Source organism: Grus americana, chromosome 12 (genome assembly GCF_028858705.1).
Source record: "Grus americana isolate bGruAme1 chromosome 12, bGruAme1.mat, whole genome shotgun sequence".
Lineage (NCBI taxonomy): Eukaryota > Metazoa > Chordata > Aves > Gruiformes > Gruidae > Grus > Grus americana.
The window spans coordinates 23,320,385-23,330,438 of NC_072863.1; positions in this window are offsets into that span (position 1 = coordinate 23,320,385).

Sequence of the window (10,054 nt, forward strand, 5' to 3'; positions counted from 1 at the left end):
GCGGGGGGGAGGCCGCTCCCGCCCGGGGAGGGGCCGCACCGCTCCGCGCTCCGCGGACGGCAGCTCCGGGCGGCGCGGCACGGCGCGGCACGGCACGGCGCGGCGCGGGGGGAGCCCCACGCACACACACACACACACACACACACACACACACACACGCCGCACACATACGCCCGACCCCGCGCCGGGGCACCGGCGCCCGCACCGGGGAGCGGCGCTCGCTCCGCACCGGGGGGAGGAGGAGGATGGAGGAGGAGGAGGAGGCAGCGGGGGCGGGCGTTCGCTCCACGCCCGGGCAGCGGCTGGGCGCCCGGCAGCGGGCAGCGCTGGACGGGCAGCGCCGGCAGCGAGCGCGGCGCCCGCAGCCCCGGTGCCTGCCGCCGGGCGCGGCCGCGGGGGGGTGTCCCCGGGCGCAGCCGGGCCGGGACGGCGGAGCGGGCGCGGAGCCGCCCGCCTGGCTGAGGTGGGCGCGGGGCCCCCGCCCCGGCCGCGGCGATGGCGCTGGGTGCCCCCCCCTCACAAACCCCCCCCGGGCCGGTGCCCCGCCGGGCGGGCAGCGCTGCAGGGCGGGGGCGGCCCCGGGCGGGGGGTCGAGGCGCCTCCCCCGCGCCATGCGGGGCACCGAGCGGCGCGGCGGCTGGAAGTTTCTCACCGGCCCCCGCTCGAGGCACCGGGGCCCGCAGGCCCGGCGGCTGCCGAACCCCCCCCCCCCCCGCCCCGCGGTGCCCGACGCGGGGCGGCCCCGGCGGTGCCCGGCCGCGCCCCCGGCCTGCTCCGGCCCGGCCGCCTCGCCGGGCCCGCCCCGCCCCGCACCGCCCCGGCGACTGACAGCCTCGCCCGGCCCGGGGCTGCGCCGCCCCCGGCCCCCGCACGGGCCTCGGGGACCGGCGGCCCCGCAGCGCCCTGGCGCGGCCCCGCTGTGGGGACACCCGCTGCCCGGCCCCGGCCCTGCCACGCCGCCCTGGGCCGTGCTCCGGCTGCCCGGCCCTGCCCGGGCCCTGCGCAGGCACCGCCCCGCTGCCCTCGCCTCTGCCCCGCTGCCTGACGCCGCAGCCCTGCCTCTCCCCGGGCCCCGGCCCCGGCCTTCCCTGCGGTCCGGCCCCCGGCCCGGCCGCCCCATCCGACGCCTCCGGCCTGGCGGCTCCCTCCGCGGCCCCCCGCGCCCCGGCAGCCCCGGCTGAACCGCGACCTTCGGCTGCGGCCGGCCCCGGGGAGGAGGGGGGGGGGCTCCCCTTTTCTGCACAACGCGGACGGGCAGGGAGCAGGGGGGCTCCATCCTGCCCCCCGAGTCCGCGGCGGGGGCTCTGCGGGGGCCCGTGCAGCCCGGCCGTGCTCCGAGGCAGGGCCCGTCCTGCCGCGCACCGGGGCGGAGGGGTCGCGGTGTCGGGGCCGGGGCGGGGGGGGGGCAGCGGCAGCACCGCGCTCCGGTGGGGAGCGGCCCCGGGGCCAACGGGCGAGGGGCCGGGGGCTGCAGGGGGAGCGCAGGGCCGGCGCCGGGGGGGGTCAGGGTGGGTTTGCCCGGGGGCGGTGCTGCTCCCCGAGCCCACGGTGAGGGCCGGAGGGGCTGGCCGGGTCCCCTGCCCGTGCCCGCGGGGTCCGTGCCGCTCTGACCCCCTGCAGTGCGGTGCTGCGCCGGGGAGCGTGCCCGAGACCCGCCGCTCCGCTCCGGTGCCCGTTTTCTGCCCCGGATTTGGCCTGTCCGATGGCAAAGTCTCTTCTCGGCTCGGCACGTGTGCTGTCCAGGGCCCTGCAAGAGGGCACAGGCGACCGTCGTGTCCCCCCAGCTGGCACATCTAGGGTGGCACCCGCACCCTGGTGTCGCCTGCTGCCGCCGGGAGCATCCTCTGCAGCCTCGGCACCAAACCCTTCCTCTGCCCGAGAAGGGGAAAAATATCTTACAAAGGGATCCAGCTCTTTTTTTTTTTGGCCAGAAAGGCCGCAGCAGCCTCGGGCGGGAGACGGCGCATTGTGCCTTTAGGGATGTGGGCGCGCTCTGGGAGCGGTTGGGGGCATGGGTCCGCAGGCAGGATGGTGCTGAGCATGCAGGGCTTGCGGGTTGGGGTGAGGTTTGGGGACGCGCAAGGGGCTGGCGGCGCTAGGGGATGGTGGAGAGCGAGGGCTAAGCCGAGGAAAGCCGGGAAGGAGGAAACTCTTCCTGCAGAGGGGAATTACTCAGGTTCTCCTCCGTTATGGCCGTACCTTCTCCTACCTGTTGCCTCCAGCTGGGCTGTGGGCAGCCCCGGTGCAAACGCAGGCAGAGAAGATGCTCAAAGAGGCATTTCGGAGGCTGGGCGGACGGTTAGGAAGCCGGGCTGGCACAGCCTGCGACCGGCCCCGGGTTCATAAGGACTTACCTTATTTGCATCCTGGTGCAATTAAAAACAGACGGTTTGAGTAATGGCCTCGCCCCGTTCCTGCAGCAATTGCACTCGGGGATGGATGGTGCCGGCCAGGAGGGCTCTGCATCCCACCATCGCGTCCTTCCTGGTTTAATTAGAACCTACTAACGCTTTAACATCGTCAGGAAGGGACAATTTGAAAGGTGGTGCTGAAAAATTCCGTGGTGTTCATGCTAGTGTTCCAGGGAAACGGGAAAGTCTGGGGAAGAAGGAGCATCCCTCGTCGGGGAGCGTGGTTAATCGGACACCGGTCACGGACTAACTTGCAGAAAGGCCAATGTGAATTATCTACCGATCTGCACTGCAAAAATATGATTGGGAACGCTCGCCAGTGATTTCTCCACAGGAAAACCCAGGCTGCCTGCTGCTACTTTTAACCTGCCTCCATCTCCTGGCAGCCCACCGGCCGCGGGCAGCCCCCGGCTGCTGCCCTGCTCGGCGTCACCTCTGCGCCACCAGCCCGGGCAGCAGGACTCCTGTCAGACCGCGCCGGTCCGATGGCACCCACGTGCTCTGCGAGTGCTCGGGGTGGTCCCTGGACCTGAGAGGCTGCGCGTCCTCTGCCCGCGTCGGCTAACGCACCCTGCCAAGCACCGGCCGCAGCAACGCTGCTGGCGCACGGCGCGCTCCGCTCGCTGCCAGGCCGCGGGTGTGGGGACCTCAGGGCCGTGGCGGTGTCTCTGCCTGTCCCTGAGCTGCTCTCCACCTCTCCAGCTGGGCTGGGGGGACGGGAGATGCAAACGGATCTCTCCGGTTCAGCAGGGCATCTCGGAGCTTTCTCCTCCTGCAAGGGTGGTGGCAGCCCATGGCGGTGAGGGCGGCTTGTAGCTCCTGGCGCCAGGAGAAGAGTGACGGGGCTGATACCTCGTGCTTGCCGTGATGCCACATCCACTGTCCACCCCACGAGCGTCTTGTCCCCAGGCTGGTCCCGCGTTGGACATCCCAGCTTCAGAGCTCGGGCGTCGCTGGGAGGACGGAGTTGTGGCTGAGGAACCAGCCCTGAGCCCAGGGAGGGGATTCCCTTTCGAGCAGACAGGGTGTCTGTTGCTGCAGAGTCTGGTCTCTGGGTTTCTCGGGGCTTTTCTTTCTGCTCCGAAGAAGGAGCCTCCGTGCTGCTCCGGCCACGGCGGGCGGACAGCTCACCTGGGTAACACCGACCAGAGGTGTCAGCTCTAACCACAGACCTTCCCGCTTTCCACGGGCCATCCCCGCTCCAAGGACAAACACTTTTGCAGCATGTTTGAAGGTGCAGCTAAAAGATGACAACTTCGCCGGAGCGGCTGCCTTCTCCTCCTGCCCGCTCCTGCCTGGGGGACAGAGAAGAGCAGGCGGGACGGCCACGAGTCCTGCTGGGGATGCGATGGGCCAGGCAGTTGTGCCGTGTGGCTCCTCTTCCCCCAGCTCCCCAAAGGAGCTCGCAGCAGGGACTGTGGAGGGACGTGTGATGGAGTCCCACCTCCTGCGTGAGGAACTGAATCTCTTTGTTAGGAGCTCGGGGGTTGGCATTCTGAACCCAGCCGCTGGGGCCAAACCAATGCTGCTTCTGCCTTGGGAAGGGGGTTTCATGGCCGGAGGCTTTGGGTTGCTCCACCTTGGACCTTCCATGGGCACCACAGGGAGCTCAGGGCTGGCCTCTTCCTCCCCACGTGCTCCGGAGGCTTTTTGGGGACTGGCCTCCGAGTTGGCTGGAGAAGCGTGGAGAAAAGAGGCATCGCCCCCAGTGAGCGGTGCAGCCGGGAGTCAGCAGTCAATACACTGCCCCTGCTGCCCTCCTCCTCCTCCTCCGCATCCCCAGGAGAAGCCCTGGGCTGGGAGGACACCGCTGATGGGTGAGAATTTGGAATCACAAGAGGAACCGTGTGCCTGGGAGTCGAGGGAAGAGCTGGCAGCTTGGGCGAGAGCAGGCAGGGCAAAGTGATGGAGAGGAGCAGGATGCAGTGGGTGAGCAGAGCTTGGGGTGCCTGGGAGCCCCAGAAAATGGGCGAGGAGCCCGGCGGGGCTGGCAGGGGCGGGAGGGGTGCCTGCACGGGGCCCTGGCTCCGCTCCCCGGAGAGCGGCTCGCTGCGGGCAGAGCTGGGCCTGCCCCTGCTCCCCTGCTGCCCCAGGGCTGCCCCACCGGACCCCCGGCTCCTGGACTGTCCGTCCTCCAGCCCCGAGCCCCCCAGGTCCCGCTTCAGGAGCCGCCGAGGGCTCCCGATTGTAACCGGAGACAAAGAGAGCCGGTCTGTGACCGCGACGCACGTTGCATCTGACAGCCCGTGCCTGGAGACGCTGGAAGCGCTGCCAGCAGCCCCGGGGGTGGCCGGGCTGCGTGGGGCCCCGTGGCCCCCCAGGAGCTGAAGGCTGGAGTGGCCACCGATGCCCAGCCACCGGCATCGCCCCCGGCTCCTGGTTGCAGCTCCCACGGCTGAGCCACAGGGGCGAGGGCTGCCACGCTCCGCGGGGACGCGGGGAGGACCCGGCTGCTGCCGCTCGCTCGGGAGCGGGGAAGCCCCTGCGGAGGCTCAGGGCCGGCCTTGGCTCCGGGCAGGACGTGGGCAGCCAGAGGAAGGTCGGGCAGGGAGTGGAGGCGGCAGAGCGGGGAGCACAGGGGGGCTGAGGTGGGGGGAGGCACGGGCTGAACCGTCCCCGTGTCTCCTGCGGGCACGAGTGTGTCCCAGCGGCGCTTCCGTGCTTCTGGCTCCTCGTCTTTGCGGCCCGGGCTCGCTTTTAATCAGGATTTCTCTGTGTGCGGAACGAATGACTGCGACCTCTGCGGTAGCTGCGTTTAAACGAAGGCTGCTTTTGTAGCACCGGCCAGGGTACGCGTACCGTGCAGCTGCCTGCCGCGAGGATGTCTCTGAACAGCCTCCGCTCACCCCCCAGCTTTGTCTCCAACCTGCCCCTTCGGGGACCCTCATCCCCACCCCCCCAGGAGGTTTTTGGTGCTGCGGCTCTGCCGGAGCCCAGCTGGGCATCCCCCAGCTCCAGGATGCTGCTGGTTCGGGGCTTGGCTACCCGGTTTGCCCAGGTGTGGGGGTCCGGCGCGGTGCCCCCCTCCCTGCCCGGTGGCCCTGACATCTCTCCCTGGCCCCGATGTGCCCAGATCGCCGTGGGAGTTGCAGGGTGACAGCTGGGACAAAGTCATCGGGGATACAGGGACTTTGCCCCTCTCCTCCCCGGGCAGCTGGGGACAGACAGGGACCCATCACCTCCGGGAGACCCAGAGCGTGACGTTACGGCATGACTCAGGCGACCGGGTCCCCACGCCGGACGGGTGACAAGGCTGGTGGCTGCTCCAGCCCCGGTGACTGTTCAAAGCCGGCAGCTGCCCGCGCCCCGGTGCCCATCACCGAACTCGGGGCGAGAAGCGGTTGGGTGCCACCGCACGCCGCCCCGGGAGCCGCCGGGGGCCCTGGCCACCCATCTCCGCGGGAATGGCGCGGCTGCGGGTGCGAGGGTCCCGGCTACAGCATCTCAGTGGAAATCTCTTGCTCAGGTTGTGCCGTGCTGGATACGGCATCTCCATGGAAACCCTCCCGCTCAGGCTGTGCGGGCTCGGGAGATGCCATCTCCACGGAAACGCGGCTGCGGCGGCTGTGCAGGCCGGGATGCGCTGGCCGGGCACCGGCTGCCCACAGCAGGAGGGTTGGGGGTGCCCGGGGTGCCGCTGGCTGCAGGGTGATGGAGGGGACCCAGACCCACCTCCGTGGCCAAAGGGGCCCGGGGGGGAGCAGGGGACGGATGCAGGCCACCCGTGTCCCCGGCACAGGGGCAGGAGGGACAGGGAAATTGGGGGGGAGCACTCCTGTGCCTAAAATACCAACGGAAAACCTGCCTCCCCTGCCCCAGCCTCTCCGCACCGTGCCAAGCAGAGCCGCCTGCCCCCGCCAGGTTTTGGGGGGGCTCACCCCCTCGCCCACCCCAGGGGCTCGGCCAGGCCCGTTCTGGGGAGGACCATTCCCTATGCCACGGGGGCCGGAGGTGTTCAGGGACACGGAAATCCCCCGATGGCAGTGAGCAAGGGTGCAGGACCCCCCCTGACAGATGGGGGAACCGTGTCGGCCCTGGTGCTCGCACTCACGTCCTGCGGCACGGGAAGCCAAAGGGCCGAGATTTCACCCTCAGAAATAGCCCAGTCAAAATATTTTACAGGTTATTTATAGCCTGCATTAAAAAAAAAAAAACCAACAACAAACCAACCACCGAAAGCCTTTTATTTGTTGATTTTAAATCTGCCTTTTACTTCAGTTCAGCTCCTGCTGGTCTCCCGGGATGGTGGGAGCAGCCCTTGGGCTCCGGCATTGGCTCTCCGGGCCACGTCCCCACCCCGGGGCAGCTCAGGGGGGGGACACCCCAGCGGTGGCTGTGCCGTTCCCTTGGCACGGCACCCAGCCCGGGCACGCCGCACCGGGAGAGGCACAGCCCACCGCAGCGCTGCCCACGACCGCTGCCGGAGTGCCGTGTGTGCCGGTCAGCCTGGGCTGCCCAGGCCGGGGGCCGTTGCCACCGCTGCCGGCCGGGATTAGCCACCGCTCCCTGCTGGCACCGGGAGCAGCTCGGCCGCCCTCGCCGAGGCTCCCGGCCGGCTCTGTAAGCCCGGCTTTGACGTAGCCCAGAAAGTAGGCCAGTAAGAGCAAACTGCAGCCGCTCACAGCTCTCTCTCGAGGGACGCGGTGCTCGTGCGGCCGGGGGAAGGCGTGCACACTCGCACCGTGGCTCCCCGGGGGTTACCGAGGAGGTGGCTGGCGAGAAGGGGGGGTTTCTCCCGGCACCGGCACTCCTGGTACCCACCGACTCACAGCAGCTGCTGCCTCGCCGGGGAGAGAGCCGGGCTGGAGCGTGCTACGGGAAGGGCAGGGATTAGGCCGGGAAAGCTCCACGGGGAGCCGGCCCCCAGCCCGCAGCAGCGCCTGCTCCGCACCAGGGCCCCGCGGGGCTCCACGGCCCCTTTCCGCCCCGGGCGGTGAACAGCAGCCTTCTGCAAGGGGCTCCCCCGGCTGTGGCTCCTCTCCTGCTGCCATCCCCACGTCCCCCCTTCCTGCAGCGGTTTGCAGACCTGGGATTGGTTTTTAATTAAAAAAACCACCAAGCGCTGACATCCCCGTGCCCAGCAATTCTGTTTCTGCAGGGAAGTCGGAGGGACAACCCTTGTCCTTGGTGCAGGAGCGCAGCAGCTCTGGAGGAGCCTGTGCTGGAGGGGGCAAGCTGGCCCGGCAGCCCGGAGGGGCCAGCGTGGCAGCACCAGTGGCCCTGCTGTGTTCGGCCCCTCCTCTAACTCATCCCCAGCAGCTCTGGCTGATGGTTTCTGCGTTTATTTTGGAAGCATCTCTGGATACTGGAAGCCCCGGTTCAAGCCCAGTCCAGCCCAGTGCTGCCCTTCCTCGCAAGATGAGGCACAGCCAGCTCTGTGGCTTGAAGCTGTCCCCTCTCAACGCTGGCTGAGCATCAGCCACGCTCACGCCACAGGACCCACCAGCCCAAGCCCAGTCCAGCCCAGTGCTGCCCTTCCTCGCAAGATGAGGCACAGCCAGCTCTGTGGCTTGAAGCTGTCCCCTCTCAACGCTGGCTGAGCATCAGCCACGCTCACGCCACAGGACCCACCAGCCCAAATTCAGCTCAAGGCGCCTCTGGACCGAGGGGCCGGGTGCCGGCAGGTCCCGCTCACGGCTTCAGGTGGTCCCAGCCACAAACCCCCCTGCTCCGCCGACGCCTGAGCTGGTTTCAGACCCGGTGGCCTCGGTCCTCTGCAGGATCAGCCCCCAGGAAGGGACTGCCCCGATGCCATCATCGCCCGGCGGGGACAGACCCCGCTGGGCCATGCAGCCCCTCCTCGGGGGCGCAGGGGACACCGCGCGCCACAGCGTACAGCAGAAGACAGCGCTCGGCCATGGAGCCGGTCGAATGTGGGGAGAGGTGCCAGAGAGGTGCCTGGGGCTCCCCATCCTCGCAGACAAACGGCAGGACACCGCTCCAAAGCCCCTGCTCTGAGCCCAAAGCTGGCTCTGCTCTGACCGGCGCTGGGCCTCGGGGCCTCCCCAGACGCTTCCCACCCCCGTACCCTTCGAGCATCCCGGGCCCGGGGGAGGTGGTCTGGTCCTGGGACAGCCCGCAGCACCCGGCTGGGCACCATCCCAGGGCTGGGAAGGCAGCAGAGCCCTGGCTCGGGCAGCCGAGGGACGGTCCCCATGAAGGAGGACAGGGACAGCCGTGCCACGGGGCCCTGGCTGGCCCCAGCAGACCGGGGCCAACGGAGAGCCCGGGGGTGGCTGCAGTCAGGTGGAGGTGCAGCAGCGGGGCTGCGCACACCCCGTGCCGGGCACTGCCTTCCCTGGCTCCCGGGCGCTTCGGCTTTTACTAAAACAAACAAGAAACCCCCCCCGTGACATCCCCCGGGGCTGGGGGCGAAGGTTTCCCATGGCTTTTGGGGCAGGCAGGGCGGAGGGAAGCCGAGCTCCGAGCTGGGGCCACCAGCCCAGCGAGGGGCTCTGCGGCGTCACAGCACGGAAATGCTCTCCGCTTCCTTTCTTTTTTTTTTTTTTTTTTTTTTTTTTGCTCTGTTTTCAGACCAGGGTAAATTAATGCAACACAACCACAGCCCCAGCCGCAGGCGAGCGCTATCTGGCCACCCCAGGGTGCGCGTGGGGCCAGCGACGCCCGCGCCGGGTCCCTGGCAAGGTCCCAGCACGCACCCAACCCCACACCGAGCTGACGCACACAGTGGCCCCCAGCTCCCCAGGAAGAAGTGCCAGCACCCAGAGCAGAAGAGCCCTGCGTGGTTTTGGGAGAGGAATCAGGCAGTCACAGGGCACCCGGTCTCCGCCCCACGGGTGCCTGCACCCCAGCCCCACGGGACACCCCCCCTTCCCCAGTATGACCCAGCTGCAGCAAAGGGTGACCACAGCAGCTTGGCGCCGGGGGACAGGCAGCAGCCAGGGGATCCCGCCTGGCTGTGGTGCCAACGCCGGAGGAGGCGTCCCCGGTGCGGGGGGCACCTTTCCTGGGAACAGCGGCAGCTCCAGCTCCTTCGCTCGGGCTGGGGAGCGTTTCTCTGACCGCCATGAGCACAGCACCCGTGGGAAGAGCAGCCTGGAGGGATCCCTGCCTGCTCCTGCTTCACCATACCGCTCCAGCACATCCCTCCGCTCGTGCTGGAGGCACCCAGCACCCCGCCGGCACCCTCAGAGGGGCGGGGTGGCAGGGAGGCTGGGCTCAGCGCAGGAAGAGGCAGAGGTGGGCAGGAAGAGGGCAGGGTGGCTGCCGGGGCAGAGCCGGCTCCCAGGGTGCAGAACAGCAGCAGCACCCTGCAGCCCCGCTGCCCCGCACCGGCGTTTGGCAGAGCTGGGCAGGAGGTACCGCGCAGGGGGAGCAAGGAGCGGTGCCCTGTGGCCAGGCTGCGAAAAAACCCCTTTAGCCAAAATGTAAAAAAAAAAAAAGAAACTACAAAAAACAACCCTAAAACATTTCTGTAAAAGTTATATACAAAAAAAAGACACTCAGGGCCCAGAGGGAACGCTGGCGGCTGCTCCAGGCCCTTGCCCCACTCCTGGAGGCCCTGTTCACGTTCCAGCAGGCCAAACCCCCCCCGCCCCACACAGGCACCCATGGACAGGCGGGGGGGGCACCAGCTGTCTGTCCCCGGGGCGCTGCTGGAGCGGCCACACAGACGGCACAGA